Genomic DNA, 10,110 nt, shown 5'->3' with positions numbered 1-10,110 from the left:
TGTACTTGTCATGTGGCAATGCAAAAAAAGGAGCATGGATCGCACCTCCAAATATCATGGATTTGATCTAATGCCTCTCGGCAAAAATATATATAACTGAACACGAGGTTCTTAGTTTAACATTCTGATCAGACTGTATGAAGCCCACTGCCACATCACGGCAAACCTCGTAGTGGGTCCTAATATTTCCTACCTGAACAGGAGCGGAGCCGTGCGCCAACCACTGCCACAGCGTCAATGCACCAGCAGGGCGGGTGGCCTGGTGCCTCACAGCACCCATGCTGCAAGACCGAGTCCCCATGACTCCAGGCCACGCCGCCCCATAAGCACAAAACCACAGCAACAATGGCCGACACACTGCACCAACCCACATGAAAGGAGCATTGTGACTCACCTTCCTCAAGCTCTCAAGTGAGAACAAAAATAGGCTAGACCCTCTTTGCAGACTTCTGCTAATTAAAATTGCCTGTGCCAAATGGGAGGAGTGCTGGTCCAAGAAAGGGGAAAGAATAAGCAATGCAAAAAAAAGACGCATTGACCGCACCTCAAAAAATCATACATTTGATCTAATGCCTCTCGGCAAAAATATATATAACTGAACATGAGGTTCTTAGTTTTACATTCTGATCAGACTGTATGAAGTCCACTGCCATGTCACGGCAAACCTTCATAGTGGGTCCTAACATTTCCTATCTGAACGGGAACGGAGCCGTGCGCAAACCACCGCCACAGCGACTGCACCAGCAGGGCGGGCGGCCTGTAGCCTCACTGCACCCATGCTGCAAGACCGAGACCCCATGACTGCAGGCCATGCCGCCCCACAAGCACAAAACCACAGCAACAATGGCCGACACACTGCACCAACCCACATGAAAGGAGCATTGTGGCTCACCTTCCTCAAGCTCTCAAGTGAGAGCAAAAATAGGCTAGACCCTCTTTGTAGACTTCTGCTAATTTAAATCACCTTTGCCAAATGTGAGGAGTGCTGGTCCAAGAAAGGGGAAAGAATATGCAATGCAAAAAAAAGGAGCATGGACCGCACCTCCAAAAATTATACATTTGATCTAATGCCTCTCGGCAAAAGAGGCTCACCTTCCTCAAGCTCTCAAGTGAGAGCAAAAATAGGCTAGCAGTGGGCTTCATACAGTCAGATCAGAATGTTAAATTAAGAACCTCATGTTCAGTTATATATATTTTTAACGAGAGGCATTAGATCAAATGTATGATTTTTGGAGGTGCGGTCCATGCTTCTTTTTTTGCATTGCATATTCTTTCACCTTTCTTGGACCAGCACCCCTCCCATTTGGCACAGGCTATTTTAATTAGCAGGAGACTACAAAGAGGGTCTAGCCTGTTTTTGCTCTCACTTGAGAGCTTGAGGATGGTGAGCTGCAATGTTCCTTTCATGTTGTTGTGGTGCAGTGTGTCGGCCATTGTTGCTGTGGTTTTGTGCTTGTGGGGCGGCATGGCCTGGAGTCATGGGGACTCAGTCTTGCAGCATGGGTGCTGTGAGGCACCAGGCCACCCGCCCTGCTGGTGCATTATCGCTGTGGCGGTGGTTGGCACACGGCTCCGCTCCGGTTCAGGTAGGAAATGTTAGGACCCACTACGAGGTTTGCCGTGACGTGGCAGTGGGCTTCATACAGTTTGATCTGAATGTTAAACTGAGAACCTCATGTTCAGTTATATATATTTTTGCCAAGAGGCATTAGATCAAATGTATGATTTTTGGAGGTGCGGTCCATGCTTCTTTTTTTTGCCTGTCATGTGGCAGTTTGTTGTGGTGTCTCCTGTTCCCGACATTGTCTCTGTGAATCAGCTACTTGTACCTGTCATGTGGCAGTTTGTTGTGGTGTCTCCTGATCCCAACATTGTCACAGTGAATCAGCTTCTTGTACCTGTCGTGTGGCAGTTTGTTGTGATGTCTCCTGTTCCTGACGTTTTATCTGTGAATCAGCTACTTGTACCTGTTGTGTGGCAGTTTGTTGTGGTGTCTCCTGTTCCCGATGTTGTCTCTGTGAATCAGCTACTTGAACCTGTCGTGTGCTAGTTTGTTGTGGTGTCTCCTGTTCCCGACGTTGTCTCTGTGAATCAGCTACTTGTACCTGTTATCTGGCAGTTTTTTGTGGTGTCTCCTGTTCCCGACATTGTCTCTGTGAATTAGCTACTTCTACTTGTCGTGTGGCAGTTTGTTGTGGTGTCTCCTGTTATCGACGTTGTCCCTGTGAATCAGCTACTTGTACCTGTCGTGTGGCAGTTTGTTGTGGTGTCTCCTGTTCCCGACATTGTCTTTGTGAATCAGCTACTTGTACCTGTCATGTGGCAGTTTGTTGTGGTGTTGCCTGTTCCCCACGTTGTCTCTGTGAATCAGCTACTTGTACCTGTCGTGTGCTAGTTTGTTGTGGTGTCTCCTGTTTCCGACGTTGTCTCTGTGAATCAGCTACTTGTACCTGTCATGTGGCTGTTTGCCATGGTGTTTCCTGTTGGCGACATTGTCTGTGAGATTCTACATCTATGGCTTGCCTGGCGGCAGTTTGTTGAAGTGTCTCTTGCTCTCGACCTTTTCGTTGCCTTGCTGCTGCTGCTTTTCTGTCATCCTCATTGGCGTATTTTCGCTTACGAACCATTAGAAGACAGGAAGCGTAAATCGTGATAGCAAATGTTACGCACACGCCCAGACTGACTGGTGTTAGCATGATTAGTGATCCCACTGGACCATGAAGTGAGGAGTGCCTGGAGGGGCGTAACTAAGTATCAACTCGGTCCGACCAAGGTCACACGGCGGCTCAGTCGACTCCGTGAACCATGGAGGAACTGAGCAGAGGGACCAGGTGCTACTCCAGGTCAGACCCCGGTCACAGCTGTTGACCCACACCGGGGAATGCAGGAACAGGCAGGTTAGACTGGCATACAGACAGGTGGGTACTGGCAGGCACGGCTGGTATGCAGACAGGTGGGTATAGGTAGGCACGGCTGGTATGCAGACAGGTGGGCACTGGCAGACATGGCTGGCATGCAGACAGGCGGGTACTGGAAGGTTGGAACGCAGGCAGGATAGGGACCAGTACAGACTGGGACACAGGAACGGAGCCGCAGGTGTGGTAGACAAGCAGAGCAGAGCAAAACCCACAGGTGCAGTAGACAAGCAGAGCAGAGCAAAACCCGCAGGTGCGGTAGACAAGCAGGGCAGAGCAAAACCCGCAAGTGCAGTAGACAAGCAGAGCAGAGCAAAACCCGCAGGTGCGGTAGACAAGCAGAGAATAGCAACACCCGCAGGTGCGGTAAACAAGCAGAGCAGAGCAAAACCCGCAGGTGCGGTGAACAAGCTGAGCAGAGTGAAACCGCAGGTGCGGTGAACAAGCTGAGCAGAGCGAAACCGCAGGTGCGGTCAACAAGCTGAGCAGACCATAACCGCCTGTGCGGTGAACAAGCAGAGCAGAGCGAAACCGCTGGTGCAATGGACAAGCGGAGCGGAGCGAAACTGCAGGTGCGGTGGCAAGCAGAGCGGAGTGAAACCGCAGGTGCAGTGGAAAAACAGAGCAGAGCAAAACCGCAGGTGCGGTGAACAAGCAGAGCAGAGCAAAACCGCAGGTAAGGTGAACAAGCAGGGCAGAGCAAAACCGCAGGTGCGGTGAACAAGCAGAGCAGTGTGAAGCTGCAGGTGCGGTGAACAAGCAAGGTAGAGAAAAACCACTGGTGCGGTGAACAAGTAGAGCAGAGCAAAACTGCAGGTGCGGTGAACAAGCGGAACCAGATACACACAAGGTACTTACAATGAAGTAGCGAGTGTACGCAAAACTCACAAACAGAAGTTTAGAGACAACGAGTTGGAGTTAGGTGTAGGTTCAGACACTGCAGGAAAAGGGAAGGTTCGGACATAGAGAGAAACAGGTAAAGGGCTAGGACACAGTTCAGACAGGAACTGAACCAGAAATAAGATACTGGAACGAGCCTGGGAACTCAGCCCCCAGGGTGGTGGAGACAGACTAGAAGTCACAGATACAGGTAACAGGCATGGGTATACAGCCCACAGGGGCGGAAACAAACAAGATACAGGACAGGACCTGGCAACTCAGTTGCAAAGAACACAATGAATGAAAGTGTTGCTCAGGCACCCCCTACTGGGTGGAGGGGGTTTAATTATCCAGTGACTCACAGCAATAGGCTGGGGACGCATTAGGACTGTGCACACAATAACTATAAGAATCAGGCAGTCACCGCACCGCCGCCCTAAGCAATCAGACAAGAGACACAGCAGGTACTGGAGAAAAGTGTGCAGCCTGGATTGATAGGTAAGATGGCGGTTTTGCATGGTAAGAGGTGGTATGCCATGCAAGCACGCCGCCAGGGATGTTACAGCATACAGTAAAGAAGTATCTGTTCAGTGCACAGTGACTGACAGAACTTGTTCAGTAAACATGAGTGAACTACGTCGCGCTGTGACTGGGGGTTTAATTCCACACCAATATCTCTGACTGGTCGCTGCCGACCGGGAGCGACCTATCCGCGATGCGGAGTTTAAAGGGGTTGTCCACTACTTTAAATTAACCCCCCAATGTATCCCCCCGGGGCCCCTAATGAATTTCATAAATACTTGATGTTGCCAATACTGAATGTGCGCGGCGCTATCGCTGACCGCGCACAGGCAGCATGTCACCCCCGGCTGCAGCTGGCTCTTGCTTTCGCTTACGTCACGACTATTTGTGGCTGCAGCCAGGGGTCTCCTGTTCCGCGTTCCACGGTGAGTGACAGGTTGTGGGCGTGGTTATCCCCCATTGCGTCACACCCGGCATCCACCGCGCGCCCATTCATTGAGAGAGCGAGGTGGATGCCGGGTGTGCTGTTTTGCAAGGAACAATGGGCAAGAATTTCAGCCTCTCTATGTGCAAAACTGAAAGAGACATGCCCCAAGCGACTTACAGCTGTAATCGCAGCAAAAGTTGGCTCTACAAAGTATTAACTCAAGGGGGCCGAATAATAATGTGTTATGAACTGCTACAAACACTAATGAAAGATAGGAAAACTGTCCCTACAATAGGACTAAGCTGATTCCCTACGATGCAGCGGGGGACCTGTTCCTTGTGAACAGACCCGCCTAAGTCCTCGGCTAATCAGACCTATAGATATAAGGGAGGGGTCCCTACAAGAACTAGGGACTGGGATATAGTTGGACACCTCCTAGCAGAAATTGTAGCAGAGCAAATACAAACTAACAACCAGAAGTACTAGTGGTCAAAAGACCAAGCAAACTACAGAGTAAGGTACAAGGCACCTGGCTAGCTTAAGAGTAATTGCAACACTGAAGTCCAGCAAGGCCAGGAGGGCGGAGCAGGATTAAATAGGCAAAAAGTCACGTGACCAGCAAAATAGAAAAAACTAACAGGAGGGTTCTAACATATCACACGCCCCACTTTTCAGTTTTTAATTTGTTAAAAAAGTTTAAAATATCCCAAAAATTTCGTTCCACTTCAAGATTGTCTCCCAATTGTTGTTGATTCTTCCCCCAAAAATTTGAATTTAATATCTTTAATAGTGATGAGCGAACGTGCTCGCCACTACTCGGTACTCGCCCGAGCATCATGGTGCTCGACAAGCTCGGCACTCGGCGAGTAGTTCTGGGGTTAGTCGGGCGGGAACTCGGGTCCCCTCTTTGCATGTTTGGCACTCATTAGAGCACCAATGAACATGCAGTGGTTGCCTGCCACTCACTGTAATGCTGTAGCCATGTTGGTTATGGCATTACAGTGATTGGCTGGCCACACAGCGTCATCAGGTGTATATCAGACAAGGTGTCACCATGCTCGTCACAGTCACTCTGGAATCAGACAGTGTAGGGAGAGCTGCTGCTGAGCTAGGGAGAGATTTGATTGTGCTTTAGGTAGTGTAGGGAGAAAAACCGAACATTATACATATCCATCTTAACAAACAGTCCTTTTTGCCTCGAGCACTGCCCGTACCCCTAGGATCCGCTCTTTCCTCCTGGAGTCTTCTCTCCTGCTCCTCTCTCCTTCCTCCTCTCTTTCTCAGTCTTGGGCTTCTCTGCTAGGCCCTCCTCCTGAGCAGAGCTCCTGCCGAGCTCCTGCTCCACACACTCTCCTCCTCTGACTGACCACACTCTCTCTCAAGATGGCTCCCCTTTTTATACACCTACTGAAGTGCTCCCCTAAACTATGACCTCCACCCACACCCATTACATAGTTCCACCCTTCAGCTAGGGACCAGGGACTGTGCTCTCCCTTAGGAGCAATCTTGCCCTGCCCGCACTGAAGTGGAATGTGTTGAATGCAGGTGTTAGGGTCCCGGGCAGCACTCTATCCTTACCTAAGAGTGAGATACCACACCTCTGGGTGAGATGCAGTACCTCTGTGGCGACTGAACCCACAGGGGCGCCACATACCCCCTTGGTAAAACACAGCAAGTCCGTGGCTAGAACAGAGTAAAACACAAAATATTTTAAAAACATGCAATTTTTAGAATGCATTCACATAGAAGATATTAAACAAACTTTTTCTTCCCTTTATGGGAGGCACATTACTTGAACGTTTCTGGTTTATCAAAACATTACAAAAGCATTTTTAATAACATTGCCTTCACTTATATAAAACATTTTTCACATAAAACATTCTTATTCAGGTTACAGCGCAATCTGCAACCGGCTGTCCATTCTTTTCAACAAGGTGCAATCTAGCAAACATGAGCATGAGGGACTCATCCGAAAACCCTCAACGTAGGCCCTGGGCGTGGCTGCAGGGCATAGGTGATCCAGGTGTTGGACCACGTCTTCGGCCACGCCAAACGGGTTTTTGTTCTGAGGTCATCTTTGTTGCATAAAACCAATAATGGGCACTTTAAGAAATGCAACTATTTAAAAGGTCAGTTCTTGGCTGCTCACACTCCTCAGGATGTCAGTCTTTGGTACCCTTACCGGGTAATTATGGAAACACACTGATAACTTTTTCCAGTTCACACCAGCATTGCTGTACCCTTACGGGTAACTAACTATATACAGGGCATTTCCACCTACTGCTCAGTAGTGGTTCTTCATCCTGGGAAACAACTCCTGTCCACTATAGGCTTGCCCAGCCGGGTCATCAGCTCTAGATGGCGAGGGTTCACTCTCCTCCCCCACCCTGTGGACATTCAACCCATACCAGCCCATCTCATCTCTATGCCTGGTGTAGGTGACATAATCACCAGGGTAGAGATTCCGGTCTGGATGTCCATCCTTTAGGTGGGACTCGACGTCCCTCCTGTTGACAAAGAGATCGGTCTCAGTGTGTGGATCCCAGATGAATCCCCATCCTGCATCAAGGTTAAACTTCACCATGGGCCCCTCGGCACGGGGACCATGTGCAGCTTGCTTATTTTTGCTGGTCCTGGCCTTCTCCTACAAGTTCCGGGCCTCTAGCCTCTCCCAGCGCACCCGCCAGAGGTGCCGCTCTTTTTCCAAGCTGCGCCAGCTCCCTCTTGCAGTGCTCCACCCGGCCCGCAGCCTCTGCTCTGGTTTCCCGGGGAAACCCCATGAGGTGTCCCCCGGGTTGTCCCACAGGAACTGGTCCTCTTCCCTCCCAGAGATGGCTAAGGCCTCGGGAACGGGAAACAGCGTGAGGCTACGATCTTCCACCTCCGCGGACCAGTCCCAGACTGCACGTCCATACACTTATTCGGGTGTGGGGGCTGATGGCTCTTGAAGAGGGCCTAGTAGCAGGTCTTCCTCATTAGCGCCCGGGGTAGAAAGCTCCGGGACCAGGAGGTAGGCGGGTGCATGCGCGCCCGGGTATGAAGATTCCGGCAGGGGGCCCAGGAGCAGATCACAGCTTTCAGCGCCCGGGACGGGGAATTCCACCAGGGGGCCCAGGAGCAGGTCAGCGATTTCAGTGCCCGGGACAGGGAGTCATCTTTTTCCAGCTCCTGCGGCCGCTCTTGTGCTGCATGCTTCCTCCCGGTTCTGGTCAGGCTCCGCCGGGGCTAGGGCGCTGCTGGTCACTTGCAGCGCTGACTGCTGCTGGGTCACTAACTTCTCCATCAGCTCCGCTCTCCAGGCAGCAATCGCAGCTTGCTGGGCCTCTTCCATCCTCCTGCCCAATTCCTGAATTTCATCCCGGATGAAGCTGATGTCCTCCAGGGGCAACTTTGCTAGCATCCCCTCCATGGTGAGGGGTCCTACCGTGGGCTGCAGACCACAAGACGGAGCTTCAAACTGACCTCTCTCCATCTTGCCTGCCGGGTGTGGTCTGTCCAGACTGCCTGAGACCACACCCCGTCTCCCAGTTTTCTTCTTTTTTCCTCTCCCCTTTCTGGGGCGGTCCCCTGACAGTTTGCTGTCGGCCACACCTGGGGGCAGATCCCCCACCTTTATGGACACATCCACATACATGGTTACTGCTGCTTGGGGCATGCTCCGCTTGTGGTGCCATTCTGGGACCCGGCCCACGATGGGAGGTTCTACGTTGTCCTTGATAACGCACATAATGGTGCCCGTTCTTCGGGGGCGGGCACCACATTCAGTACAGAGCATAGTCTCTAGGCGCACAATACCCGGTGATAACGGTTGGGTTCATATCCTGTTCGTGATGCCAGACATGACGCGCCCCCTGGGCCGTGGGGTACTTGGTGCCGGGCGGGTCGTTGCTAGGGGAGATGTCACAGTGGCGGTGACCCGGTCAATGACCCAGGGCGGTCAATAAAAAGGGGACTTATTTACAGGGGATTTATATTTTTTATATATACAGTTCATGACGCCACCTGTGGTATGTGGCTATATAGTGCCGCAGCTGCGGAGCAGGTCCTCTGGAGCTGATAATGATGCAGTAGAGTTGGTTTAGCTTTCCACAGCTAGAGCTTAGCTCCAAGGCTGTGCTGAGATGTTATGGATGTTGCGGTGTAGTGCAGGGGGTGATGGCACAGTAATAATTCACAGAGACAGTGGGGTGCAGTCTACAGAGTTTACTCACAGTTGATGCAATCCAAGTTACAGGTACCGGTGTAACTTCCCACGTCGCGCTGCGTTCACCAGGCAAGGGGTTCAGCAATCCCTCAGGTAATTCCAGAGCACTTAACGGGACCCCTTTCTGTGTGCCTTTCTCAGTCATCTTCCTGCGCTGGCTCTCACCCTCCTGCCCTGCCCCACAATCAGTGTCCCAAGCCGGTAGTCTCGGGTCTTGTCGGGCGACCTGCAGTCCCCTGGACCCTCTGTGACCACCTTTTCGGCAATGTAATTGTGGCTGTGGCAACTGCACCCTAAAAGTACAGAAGCCTCTGGTTTCTAGCTGAGCCTTGTAGTTCTCCACTAGTTTAGGGGCCGGTCCCCTCTCTGTGGCTTGATCCTTCCACATCTTGGTAGATTCTGGCGTACGGGTGGCCTCCAGCACTGCCCGTACCCCTAGGATCCCCTCGTTCCTTCTCTCCTGCTCCTCTCTCCTTCCTTCTCCCCTTCTCAGTCTTGGGCCTCTCTGCTAGGCCCTCCTCCTGAGCACAGCTTCTGCTGAGCTCCTGCTCCACACACTCTCCTCCTCTGACTGACCACACTCTCTATCAAGATGGCTCCACTTTTTATACACCTACTGAAGTGCTCCCCTAAACTACATCCTCCACCCACACCCACTACATAGTTCCACCCTTCAGCTAGGGACCAAGGACTGTGCTCTCCTTTAGGAGTAATCTCGCCCTGTCCCCACTGAAGTGGAATGTGTTGAATGCAGGTGTTAGGATCCCAGGCAGCACTCTATCCTTACCTGAGAGTGAGATACCACACCTCTGGGTGAGATTTTTGTACCTCTGAGGCGACTGAACCCGCAGGGGCGCCACATCAGCAAAGTTTTTGACACTGGTTTGCTGTTCAAACTACTTACCTACATGCCAGGTATTTAAAATTCTGTTTTCTCCATCACACGGCTCACATATACGTGGTCAGAAAATACTGCCATTTCTGGCCTCCATTAAAAATTTCTTTCAGTGTGTCAGTGAAGCAATTCACCGCAGTTTGCTGTTCAAACTGCTTACCTACAGGCCAGGTATTTAAAACTCTGTTTTCTCCGTCACACGGATCACATATAAGTTCGCTCCAAACTCAGTCATTTGTAGTGAGCGTGGAAGATACTGTCCTCCATT

This window comes from Phyllobates terribilis, unplaced genomic scaffold (assembly GCF_046119375.1).
Source record: "Phyllobates terribilis strain yellow unplaced genomic scaffold, ASM4611937v1 Scaffold_11__3_contigs__length_659146591, whole genome shotgun sequence".
Taxonomy (NCBI): domain Eukaryota; kingdom Metazoa; phylum Chordata; class Amphibia; order Anura; family Dendrobatidae; genus Phyllobates; species Phyllobates terribilis.
This window is presented reverse-complemented; position numbering follows the sequence as displayed.